Source organism: Anomaloglossus baeobatrachus, chromosome 2, assembly GCF_048569485.1.
Source record: "Anomaloglossus baeobatrachus isolate aAnoBae1 chromosome 2, aAnoBae1.hap1, whole genome shotgun sequence".
NCBI lineage: Eukaryota > Metazoa > Chordata > Amphibia > Anura > Aromobatidae > Anomaloglossus > Anomaloglossus baeobatrachus.
In genome coordinates, this window is record NC_134354.1 from 59,657,868 (window position 1) to 59,670,659 (window position 12,792).

Genomic DNA, 12,792 nt, shown 5'->3' on the forward strand with positions numbered 1-12,792 from the left:
GGACAGGTGCTGTATAATGCAGAGGTGGTATAGCAAAATTGTCAGCAGAGGAACCCTCACGTAATATCTCTGACAATTAAACTATGGCCCTAAAAATGGTAGCACTTTTTGCAATTAAAATTGCGTAGCACAAATTGACAGGTGGTGTACAATACACAGGTGGTGTAGCTTGCTTGACAGCAGAGGAACCCTCACATAATATCCCAGACAATGAAAGTATGGCCCTAAAAAATGGCAGCACTTTTTGCAATAAAAATTGCGTAGTAAAAATGGACAGGTGGTGTGCAATGCACAGGTGCTGTAGCTTGCTTGTCAGCAGAGGAACCCTCACATACTATCCCTGACAATAGAAACTATGCCCCAAGGAATTGCCTGAGCTGATTTAGCCAGACGCTGTGATATAAACCCCTGCACAGCACTGGCACAGACCTGCCAAGCAACAATGGCTATGAACGGCTGTAATGTAGCCCTGAAAAGGTCTGAAATTATAAGTAGTCCCTAATCCCTAAACCGATGTGTAGATTGCACTGTATGTCTATAGCGCACACAGCAGCAGCAACGGGAGCAGGAGCAGTGACTGTCACCCACCCGCACCAGAGAGATAATGGCGGCGATGGGGAAAATGGCCGGGTCTTATAGGACAAAGACATGTGACATGCACATCCTATGACACATGCCCTTGCTTGTCTGGCAAAAATCCACTTTGCTGTGTGTGTATGTCTGTGATTGGCTGACAGCTTGGCCTGTCCCACTGTATGCATGGTTACGGAAAAAAAAATGGCGATCGCCAGTCTTTCAGGACTCAGCAGCAGCACTCATCTAAATCCTGTCCCCCCACACACTATACGCTGAATTTTGATAATATCATTATTAACAGTGTAATACTGCTAATATCATTATTAACAGTATTACAGTGAAAAGCCAGCTAGTAACTAGCTATGCTTTTTGGTGATTGAGCCGTTATCGAATGGTAACTCGAACTGTCGAACTTGAAGCAAATCGTTCGAGTTCGTCGAACCACTCAAACACCGACCAAAATCACTCGAATTTGAAATTGGCGAACGGTTCGAATCGAACATCGCTCAACTCTACTCTTCATGGATGAATCCTGGTTTTAATTGTACAGAGCAGTTGGCAGGCTGCGTGTATGGCGTTGTGTGGATGATCAACGTGTTGATCTCAAAGTTGTGAATCGAGTGGCCTATGGTGGTGGTGGGGTTATGTTATGGGCAGGCATAGGTTATGGACAATGAATACAGGTGCATTTTATTGATGCCATTTTGAATGCACAGAGTGACAGCGACGAGATCCAGAGGCCATTGTTGTTCCATTCATCCACGACTATCACCTCATGCTGTAGCTGATAATACATGACCCCATGTTGCAAGGATCTGTACACAATTCTTGGAAGCTGAAAATATCCCAGTTCTTGCATGGCAGCATACTCACTGGACATATTTGGATCAGCGTATATAACAGCGTGTTCCAGTTCCTGCCAATATCCAGCAAATTTGCACAGCCATGGAAGAGGAGTGAACCCACAAAACATAGGCCACAATCAACAAACCTGATCAACTCTTTGCGAAGAAAATGTGTTGCGCTGCGTGAGGCAAATGATGGTAACACGAGATACTGACTGGTTTTCTGATCACAAATAGTCCCCCTCAATACTGTCAAACTGCACAATGTTAGAGTGGCCTTTTATTATGGCCATCCTAAGACACACCTGTGCAATAATCATGTCGTCTAGTCAGTATCTTGATATGCCACACCTTTGAGGTGGATGGATTACCTTGGCAAAGGAGATGTGCTCACTAACGCAAAGTTAGACAAATATTTGTGAACAATATGAGAAAAAGTTTTTTTGTACATAGAAAAAGTCTAAGATCTTAGAAGTCAGCTCATAAAAAATGGTTGCAAAAATGTAATAATGTATTTATATTGTCAGTGTATATACTGCATACATATTTTTATGAATAATATATATATATATATATATATATATATATATATATACTGTATATATATTTTTTTTATTTATTTTTTTACACATTTCCTTTACATAGTCTTGCCTTTTCTGAGTCTACATACATGTTTAACAAGCTTTTCCTATTAGAGATGCTCATTTCGCAATGACCTTTACTATCAATCACTCTTGTGGAAATATTATTAGCATAAAGTTGACGGTGGACCAGCTAAATGATTTGTCACTTCACCACTTTTAATACAAGCAATGTTCGGCCTTGATCCTGAGAAGCTGGCATTTACAGTTTATTACAAAGTAACATTGAAGATATTGCAGTGTTTGCAGTATGCAGTGTGAAACATTTGAATAATGACTCCTCTCTAGATCAAAAGGCTAAGAAAATAAAAGTCTTGACCTTGTAAATGTTTTTATCACAAAGAATTATGAAAAAACTTTCAGAGGTTGTATTTGGCTCACTTTCTTATTTGCATTACACATCATCAGTGTAATGGTACATACAGGGATTAATATATACAGTATTATACAGTGATACCCTCCGTGTGCTATATGTGTTTCTCACAGACCCATAGACTTGTATTGGCCCTAATCATTCATGCTGCTGTAAAAAAATGGACATGTGAGCAGCACCGTAGGTTAGGACGGGTATATATGGTATCTGTGGACAAAACGGATGAAATATGGTCGTATGAATGGGGTCAACTACAGTAAAAAATATCTGAGTCGCGTGACTAAGGTTCACTCGCAATTGCTTCTTATATCAAAGTGCAATACAAGTGAATGCAGTCACATTGCAATCTCAAAGGAACTTTGCCTGCGACAAGCAAGTCATAAAAAAATTAACAAGTTTGGGTGCAACTTGCACTGAACAATCCTATATCACACAACAGGTGTCGCAGCCAAAGTCGCAACCTAAACGGTTTTTCAAAAAGATCACAGATTATAGCAGCCATACTTACTAATACCTGGTCACAATACCTGAACAGGTGCATCTCAATAAATTAGAATATCATCAAAAAGTTAATTTATTTCAAAAATTCAATACAAAAAGTGAAACGCACAGAGTGATCTACAGGGTGGGCCATTTATGTGGATACACCTAACTAAAAAAGGAATGGGAATGGGAATGGTTGGGAATATCAACTTTATTAGATTATAGGAGGGAGGTACCTTTTTAGGATGGGTGGTGACCATGGTGGTCATTTTGAAGTTGGCCATTTTGGATTTAACTTTATTTTTTCCAATAGGAAGAGGGTCATGTAACACATCAGACTTAATGAGAATTTTACAAGAAAAACAATGATGTTCTTGGTTTTAATTGGGAAAGAATACAAAATCCAGCGGATCCAGGTTTGGGTAAATTCATTAAAACTCACTGTTTATTGATCCATTAAAAATATAATTTCAGGTCACAGAGGTTCCAGAGAGTTACAGATCGAGTCATCCGCCGCGTTTCAACATAACTTGTAGTTGTACTGTCTTATTCATAGATAACATCTGTGACTTGAAATTATATTTTTAATGGATCAATAAACAGTGAGTTTTAATGAAATTACCCATACCTGGATCCGCTGGATTTTGTATTCTTTCCTAACTGTGAGCTAACTGCACCTAAGGAGTTCCGTGCTGAATCCATGTGATTTACTCCTGAACAAGTATATGGGAGGTGAGATGGAAAGTTCTTTCTCCTTACAAAGTCTTGGTTTTAAAGTAACTTTGTTTATTCATTAGCTATTTATAATTTTATGACCACTTATAAAATGTGTTCAAAGTGCTGCCCATTGTGTTGGATTGTCAATGCAACCCTCTTCTCCCAGTCTTGATACACTGAAAGCAACACCGCAGAAGAAATGCTAGCACAGGCTTCCAGTATTCATTGTTTCAGATGCTGCACATCTTGTATCTTCACAGCATAGACAATTGTCTCCAGATGACCCCAAAAATAAAAGTCTAAGGGGGTCAGATCGGGAGACTTTGGTGTCCATTCAACTAGCCCATGATGACCAATCCACTTTCCAGGACACTGTTCATATAGGAATGCTCGGACCTGACACCCATAATGTGATGGTGCGTGTAGTGTTCTATTCCATTTTACGGCTAATATTGGTGCCAATACTTTTAACAGCTTAAAAATGTACAACTCCTTTAAGTTAGGGTAACTGATAGTACTAAGCGAGTAATAAAATGCTTGAGCACTCGATTCTGGAATCGAGAAGGTTGAATGCTCGGACTGGCTCAAATTGAGAAATGAGCATAATAGAAGTCAAGAAGAAAATATGCATTTTTCTGGAAGAATTTTACAGGATGGGGAGCAGGAACAACGCTGAAATAGATAAAAGCAGGACTAAGAGAGATGAGCGATGTTCGATTCGAACCGTTCGTCAATTTCAAATTCAAGTGATTTTGGGCGGTGTTCGAGTCGTTCGACGAACTCGAACGATTTGCTTCAAGTTCGGCAGTTCGAGTTACCGTTCGATATTGGTTCGACCACCAAAAGCGTGGCTTTTCATAGTAAGGCTATGTGCGCACATTGTGTATTTGCATGCGTCCTGCGTCCCCAGCACAATCTCTCTCTCTTTCCTACTCACCGATCACGGCCGCAGCGCTGCACGGCTGTCACAAAGCTACGGCGGATTTTCCTCTTTTGAAAATGGCTGCCGCTCATTATTCAATCTGGTATTCCCTGCTTTCCCCGCCCACCGACGCCCATGATTGGTTGCAGTCAGACATGCCCCCAAGATGAGTGACAGCTGTCTCACTGCAACCAATCACAGCCGACGGTGGGTGGGTCTATATATTGCAGTAAAATAAATAAATAAATAAAAATAAAAAACAAACCTGTGGTCCCCCCCAATTTTGATACAAGCCAAAATAAAGCCACACGGCTGGAGGCTGGTTTTGTCAGGATGTGGAGCGCCACGTTATGGGGAGCCCACCACCCTAACAATATCAGCCAGCAGCCGCCCGGAATTGCTGCATCCATTAGATACAACAGTCCTGGGACTCTACCAGGCTCATACCGAATTGCCCTGGTGCAGTGTCAATCGGGGTAAAAAGGTTAGGTTAATCATGGCAGGCGTCTCCCTGAGATACCTTCCATGATTAACGTGTAAGTGAAAGTAAATAAACACACACAACAAAAAATCCTTTATTTAGAATAAAAGACAAAACAAAACACCCTCATTTACCTCTTTATTAATCCCAAAACAACAATCCAGGTCCGAAGTAATCCACACGACGCTTTCAGCTCTGCTACATAAAGCTGACAGGGAGCGCCGTAGAACACGAGCGCTCTGTGTCAGCTTCACGCAGCAACTGACGTGAGGCGCGCTGTCACCAGAGACTTCACTCAGGTAGTGCCTGCGTGTGATATATCTCTACTGCAATACAGAGGTCAAGATAACCAAATCTTCCTATGTTTTTCATTAGAGGCAGTGGCTCAAAGGGTAGAGCAACTGCCTAAAGACAATTGGTTCATGAGTTGCTGTCCTGGTAGAGAATTTAATTTATTTTTAATTATAATTATTATTTATTTATAATTATAATTTAAATTAATTATGTACTGAGGGGAAGAGACGAACATCAGCTGTGAACCGCGGGACACACCTCTAAAATCGGAGCAGTTCACAGAATGAGGTTGCATTGCTCTCTCCTCTCTTTCTCTTCTCTCTCTCTCCTTTTCTCTCTTTTTCTCTCTTTCTTTTTCTCTCTTTCTCTCTCTTCCTCTCTCTCTTTTTCTCTCTTTTTCTCTTTCTCCCTCTCTCTCTTTTTCTCTCTCTCTCTCTCTCTCTTTTTCTCTCTTTTTCGCTCTTCTTTTCTCTCTCTCTCTTTTTCTCTCTCTCTCTCTTTTTCTCTCACTCTTTGTCTATCTTTTTCTCTCTTTTTCTCTCTTTCTCTCTGTTTTTCTCTTTCTCTCTCTTTTTCTCTCGTTTTCTCCCTTTTTCTCTCTTTCACTCTCTTTTTTCTCTCTCTTTTCTTCTCTTTTTCTGTTTCTCTTTTTCTCTCTTTCTATCTCTTTTTCCCCCTCTCTCTCCTCTTTGGAGCTAAATAATCCACTTCTGGATTCTCTACTGCAATACAGAGGTCAAAATTACCAAATCTTCCTATGCTATTATTTATTTATAATTATAATTTAATTTAATTATGCACTGAGGGGAGGAGCCAGACATCAGCTGGGAGCCGCGGGACACACTTCTAAAATCGGAGCAGTTCACGGAATAAGGCTACATTGCTTTCTCCTCTCTCTCTTCTCTTTCCTCTCTCCCTCTCTTCTCTCTCTCTCTCTTCTCTCTCCTCTCTCTCTTTTCTCTCTCTCTTCTCTCTCTCTTCTCTCTCTCCCTCTCTCTTCTCTCTCCTCTCTCTTCTCTCCCTCTCTCCTCTCTCTATTCTCTCCTCTTCTCTCTCTCCTCTCCTCTCTTCTCTCTCTCTCTTCTCTCTCTCCCTCTCTCTCTTCTCTTTTCTCTCTCTTTTCTCTCTCTTTTATCACTATTTTCTCTCTCTGAGACCTGGCGATGATCAGCTGATGCGGTCACCTGACGGAATCATGACACTATAAATCAAGCGGTGAGGCCGGCTTTTTACCGCCCGGCCGGCTAAACTATCAGCTGCTGCTGTTGGACAGGAGTCTGCACAGAAGTGTGTAGTTTTTTTTTTTTGCACTGATGCATCAGCTGATTGTATAAAAGCTGTTTATACAATCAGCTGCTGTGTCATGTGATTCAGGCCCTTGAACCTGACACATCTTCTGATCACTTTGCCTTCCAGCAAACCGGTCAGATGATATTGGATCCAGCTTGGACGGTGCAGGACCCTTACCCCAGGATTACTGCGGAGGTGGGTTCTTTATTTCAATAAAGATGGAGTCACTAATTGTGTTGTGTTTTATTTCTAATAAAAATATTTTTCTGTGTGCTGTGTTTTTTTTATCTGTACTAGAAATTTATGGTGGCCATGTCTAATATTGGCGTGACACCATGAATTTCGGGCTTAGGGCCAGTTGATAATATACAGTTAGCCCTAACCCCATTATTACCCAGTGAGCCACCCGTAATGAGAGCAGCTGGAAGAGTTGGATACAGCGCCAGAAGATGGTGCTTCTATGAAAGCGCCATTTTCTGGGGCGGCTGCAGACTGCAATTTGCAGCAGGGGTGCCCAGAAAGCTTGGATTCCAATCCCCAGCTGCCTAAATGTACCTGGCTAGACACAAAAATTGGGGCGAAGCCCACGTCATTTTTTTTTACTTATTTCATGAAATTCAATTAAAAAAAACGGACTTCCCTATATTTTTGGTAACCAGCCGGGTACATATAGGCAGCTGGGGGATGGGGGCAGCCCGTAGCTGCCTGCTGTACCTGGCTAGCATTTAAAAAACATGGCGAAGCCCACATAATTTTTTTGGGGGGCAAAAAACTCTTGCATACAGTCCTGGGTGGAGTATGCTGAGACTTGCAGTTCTGCAGCTGCTGTCTGCTATCTGTATGGAGGAGAGCAGACAGCAGCTGCAGAACTACAATGCTCAGCATCCTTCATCCAGGACTGTATGCTTGAGGGAGAGGGAGGGGGAGAAGAACTGCAAGGCTAAGCATGCTCCATACACTAGTGTATGCAGGAGAGCAGACAGCAGCTGCAGAACTACAAGGCTCAGCATGCTGCATCCAGGACTCTATGCTGGAGGGAGAGACAGGGGTAGCAGAACTACAAGGCTCAGCATGCTCCATTCACTAGTGTATGCAGGAGAGCAGACAACAGCTGCAGAACTACAAGGCTCAGCATGCTCTATCCAGGACTGTATTCAGGAGTTTTTTGCCCACCAAAAAAATGACGTGGGCTTTGCCATATTTTTGTATGCTATCCAGGTACAGCAGGCAGGTACGGCTGCCCCCAACCCCCAGCTGCCTATTTGTACCCGGCTGGGAACTAAAAATATAGGGAAGCCCTTTTTTTAGTTATTTCATGAACTTCATTAAATAATTAAAAAAAAAAAAACGACATGGGCTTCGCCCCATTTTTGTGTCCAGCCAGGTACAACTAGGCAGCTGGGAATTGGAATCTGCAGCAGAGGTTGGCACGAGATTTCTGGGCCCCCCTGCTGTGAATTGCAGTCTGCAGCCGCCCCATAAAATGGTGCTTTCATAGAAGCACCATCATCTGTTGCTGTATCCAACTCTTCCAGCTGCCCTGGTGACGGGTGGCTTGCTGGGTAATAATGGGTTAATACTAGCTTTTTTTTACTAGCTAGTACTAAGCCAGAGATTCTTAATGTCAGGAAAGTTTGACCCGGCCATTAAGAATCTCCACTAAAGGGTTAAAAAAACACCACACAGAGAAAAAATACTTTAATAGAAATAAATTCACAGACACACTTAGAGACTCCATGTTTATTACTTCCTCTCACCCCTCCATGATCCTGGTCTTCTGTCTTCTTTCTCCTTCAACCCATACAGCTCTGCTACATCAGACAGCACTGCATGGGAGGAAGACGCTGCTGCTCCCGTGCAGTCTAATCACTCAGTGAGTGAGCAGAGGCTGTGGGTTGTAAGCGATGACGTCACCGCTACACCCGTTGCTATAGTAATCTGACAGGCGAGTTACTATAGCAATGGTGATCCACGATCACTTGATTCCCGGTGCCACTATTCACTGGTGTGGCCTCCAGTCCTTGCATTTGGGCTGACTCTGTAAAGAGCGCCGACATGCAGGAACGAGGAGCCAAGCATATGCCCAAGCATCTCATCGGTACATGGAGATGCTCAAATGAGCACCGTGTACCAGAGACATGCACTGACAGGACCTAGCATGATGTCTAGCCATGTGACCAGTCTGTAGCCAATGAGATAATAGACACGTGACTGGTCACATGCTATGACGACGTCACGGAAGGTCCTATTATCAGTGCTGGTTACCGGGGGGGCGCAGCGATGATCAGAAGGAAAAGCGGCAGGAGACAGAGTGCAGGACGCATCGCGGGGACCTGTAAGTATAATGGCAATGTTTATTAACTGTATGTGTATGCGTATAATGTGTTTGTATGTGTTTGTGTTTGCCTGCCATTGTTTTCAATGGGGTTCGAAGTTGTTCGTCGAACGTTCGCAGAACTAACCAGTGGTTCGACGAACCGAACTGAACTCGAACACTAGGTGGGTGGCTCAACACTAATCAGGAGCAGCTGACTCCAACAAGGACCATTATTATATTAACAGAGCAGATGACCATAAAGTCATCTCTGATGTGTAACCATCAAATTTATGATGTTTTTTTTTTGTTATGTAACTAGGAAGCTATGTGCCTCCAATTCAGCCTTTATTTATAAATTTCAAACGACATTGCTAGTTGTTTTATTGTGAGGAGGCTTGCTGTGTATGGGTAAACTTCCATTTGTGTTTTGCACGGACGAGTGCAATTCGCTAAAACATCGGAATGCTCTCACTCTAGTGCAAACCTATGGGGCATTGTCCACCTGCGATTGAGTTCTCATGCCATAGCGGTATGCAGAATGAATCGCAGCATGCTGCATTTGAGGGTACGGTTCCATTTGAATTTTGCACGGACGAGTGCAATCAGATAAAACATTGGATTGCATTCATACCAGTTCAAAACTATTGGGCAGTGTCCATCTGTGATTGATTTCTCATGCCAGATCGGCTTGAGAAATGAATCGCAGCATGATGCATTTGGCAGCGATTCTCATCTCACCCACCCCCATACAAGTCTATGGGAGAGTGTGAAACTCAAACATTGTTCTGCACTCGCATGTCATTCGACTGCAGTGTGATGTACGTAGAGACAGGCCGTGGATTAGATGGGGAGAAAGTGCTTCCTCTTCTCCGCAGCTGTGATCTGATTGTAAGATCGTATAACAGTCATGTGATCCTTGGCTGACGCTCGCAGCAGAGGGTCATTAGCATATCGCTTCTGATGATCTCGCAAGTGAGACCAGACCATGACAGTGAGTCTCGGCTCACACGCACCACCATCCAAGTCTATGGGAGCATGTGAAACATCGCATTGCACTCGCATGTTATCCGACTGCAGTGCATTGTACGGAGAGACAGACCGGGGAGGAGATGGGGAGAAAGTGTTCCCTCCCTCTCCTCCACAGCTGTGATACAATCGCAAGCAGAGGGTTATTAGCATATCGCGTCCTATGCTCTCGCATCAGAAGCTATGCGCAAGTGGAACCGTACCCTGTGTGTGATTCACAGTGCCCTTCTTGAATGGGGTAACAAGTGACCAAGTACTTTGAGTAGCAATCCTGAAACTTTGCCCCTTTTCACTTTTACTTTTACATCGGCCCTCAGTGCTAAAGTTTGGATTCTTAGATTTTATGTTTTATATCGAGTCGTATCATTATGACTCAATTGCTGTCTGCAGATTTGTTTCTGTTACATCAGGTCAGTTTCTATTAGACCCAAACCTATTTTTAATGCGTTTCACATCTCCTGTATAATGACAGTGTTGTCTCCCAGCCAAAACAAAAGTTTTATCCCTAGGGAAAATGAGATATGCCTTTCTATTTCAGGCTGCTGTTTTTTCTGCATATTTTCGGGCTAATTATCATAACTTGCTGTCTACGCTTCACTTTAACATACTAATGTAACATTACCTTGTCACTAACCATAATGCTGAAGATTGATTAAATGTTCCAACTTCAGAGCAGAAAACATTCTCCTCGCCATTATATTGCACACTGGACTGCAATGTTTTAAAGACAGAAGTCCTGAACTGTGCTCCATTATCGAACCTTAAAAATGGTCGACAGCAGACACACAAGATTTTTTCTAGATTTTGATTTTCTGGTTAGAAATATTTTCAATAGATGTTTATACAATGTATATTTCCCTGCATTTATCTATTGAATTACATTATATATAAAGTGTACACATAATTACTATTATATCCAAAAAAAATAGCTGTATTTCTTAATATTAGACATAGTAAGAATAAAGGGTGCTTTACACGCTGCGACATCGATAGCGATTGCTAGAGATGTTGAGCGCGAAAGCACCCGCCCCCTGTTGTTCATGCGATATGTGCTGATCGCTGCCGTAGCGAACATTATCGCTACTGCAGCGTCACACGCACATACCTTGTCAGCGACGTCGCTGTGACAGCCGAACAATCCCTCCTTCAAGGGGGAGGTGCGTTCAGCGTCATAGCGACATCACTGCGGTGTCACTAAGCGGCCGGTTACTAGAAGCGGAGGGGAGGAGATGAGCGGGACGTAACATCCCGCTCACCTCCTTCCTTCCGCATTGCCGGTGGACGCAGTTAAGGAGATGTTTGTCGCTCCTGCGGTGTCACACATAACAATGTGTTATGTCGCAGGAACGACGAACAACATCACTACGTACGAGACAACGATTTTTTGTTTTTGGACGACCTCTCCAAAACCAACGATTTTTGTCTCTTTTACGATCGTTTAAGGTCGCTCATACGTGTTACACTCTGCGATGTCGCTAACGGCGCTGGATGTGCGTCACAAACATCGTGACTCCGATGAGAAATTGTTAGCGATATCGCAGCGTGTAAAGCCCCCTTAACAATAATGTTTGGATCAGAGCAAAATATGATCATTGCAAAAGTCCCCACGTACCACAGATGTGTCCTAAATTGTCTTTTCTCTTTTAGTATCCCAAGGTGAGTTGTGTGATATGACCAACATTGAAAAAAGCATTAATTTGAGATCTTTTGTCAGGAGTTGCTTATTTTTCGATTTATAAGACGCTTCGGATTATAAGACACACCTCACATTTAGAAGAGGAAAAATAGGGGAAAAAAATGTAAATGTTAAAATGAGGGTCCGTTTTATAATCCTAGTTTGTCTCAATCTTAATGCTTACCAGGGGGGAGGAGCGGTGGTGAAGCTGCTCACGAAGGTCACAGGAGGCAGGGTCAGCGATGCTGCGGGCTCAGAGGAGGGGGAGTTGCCTCTCAGGAGGGTCAGTGGATGGAGGGTCAGTGATACTGCGGCCTTGGGGGTGTTGCGGCATGTGTAACAAGGAGAAAGTATCTGCAGTATGTGGTAGTGATGTGCAGCTAGCAGCAAAGACATGCTGGGTTTATAACCTAATCACATAGCGCATTGCTGGGCAGACTGGTATAAATGAATAAGAGCAGCAAATGATATAGTGAAAAAGCACATGTGCCATAGGGAAAAGGAAACTTGTGCTATCAGTAAAAGGGTTATGTGGACGTTTTTACCATCTTGGTTTACATGCGGATATACAATAAATGGGCTCAGCAGTAATCCCGGTAGGAAGGTACAGCAGTAATCCCGGTAGGAAGATCATAAGGATAATAAATTGGTCTATTGTGGATAATGTGCAATAAGTTCAGTAGGGGATGGGTAAATACATACAAGCACTTAAATCAATCATTCTGCTTATGGGGAAGCATGTAATGGAGTAGAATGCTTGTAGATAAATCTTAAAGTATATATTGGTATATAATGTAACTCCTCTGGATATTGTGCAATAATTTTGAGAAGAGTTTGTTGCAATATATAGAATGAATCATATTGATTATTGCACTTATTGATGAGCACTCAATTGACTATTAAGTTTATAGATAGGGGTACTTTGCACACTACGACATCGCAGCTGCGATGTCGGTGGGGTCAAATCGAAAGTGACGCACATCCGGCTTCGCAGTCGATATCGTAGTGTGTAAATCCTTTTTGATACGATTAACGAGCGCAAAAGCGTCGTGTAGTGTCCGGCATTTCCATGAATTGGGAAATATCAATGTCACGATGTTGTTCCTCGTTCCTGCGGCAGCACACATCGCTGTGTGTGAAGCCGCAGGAGCG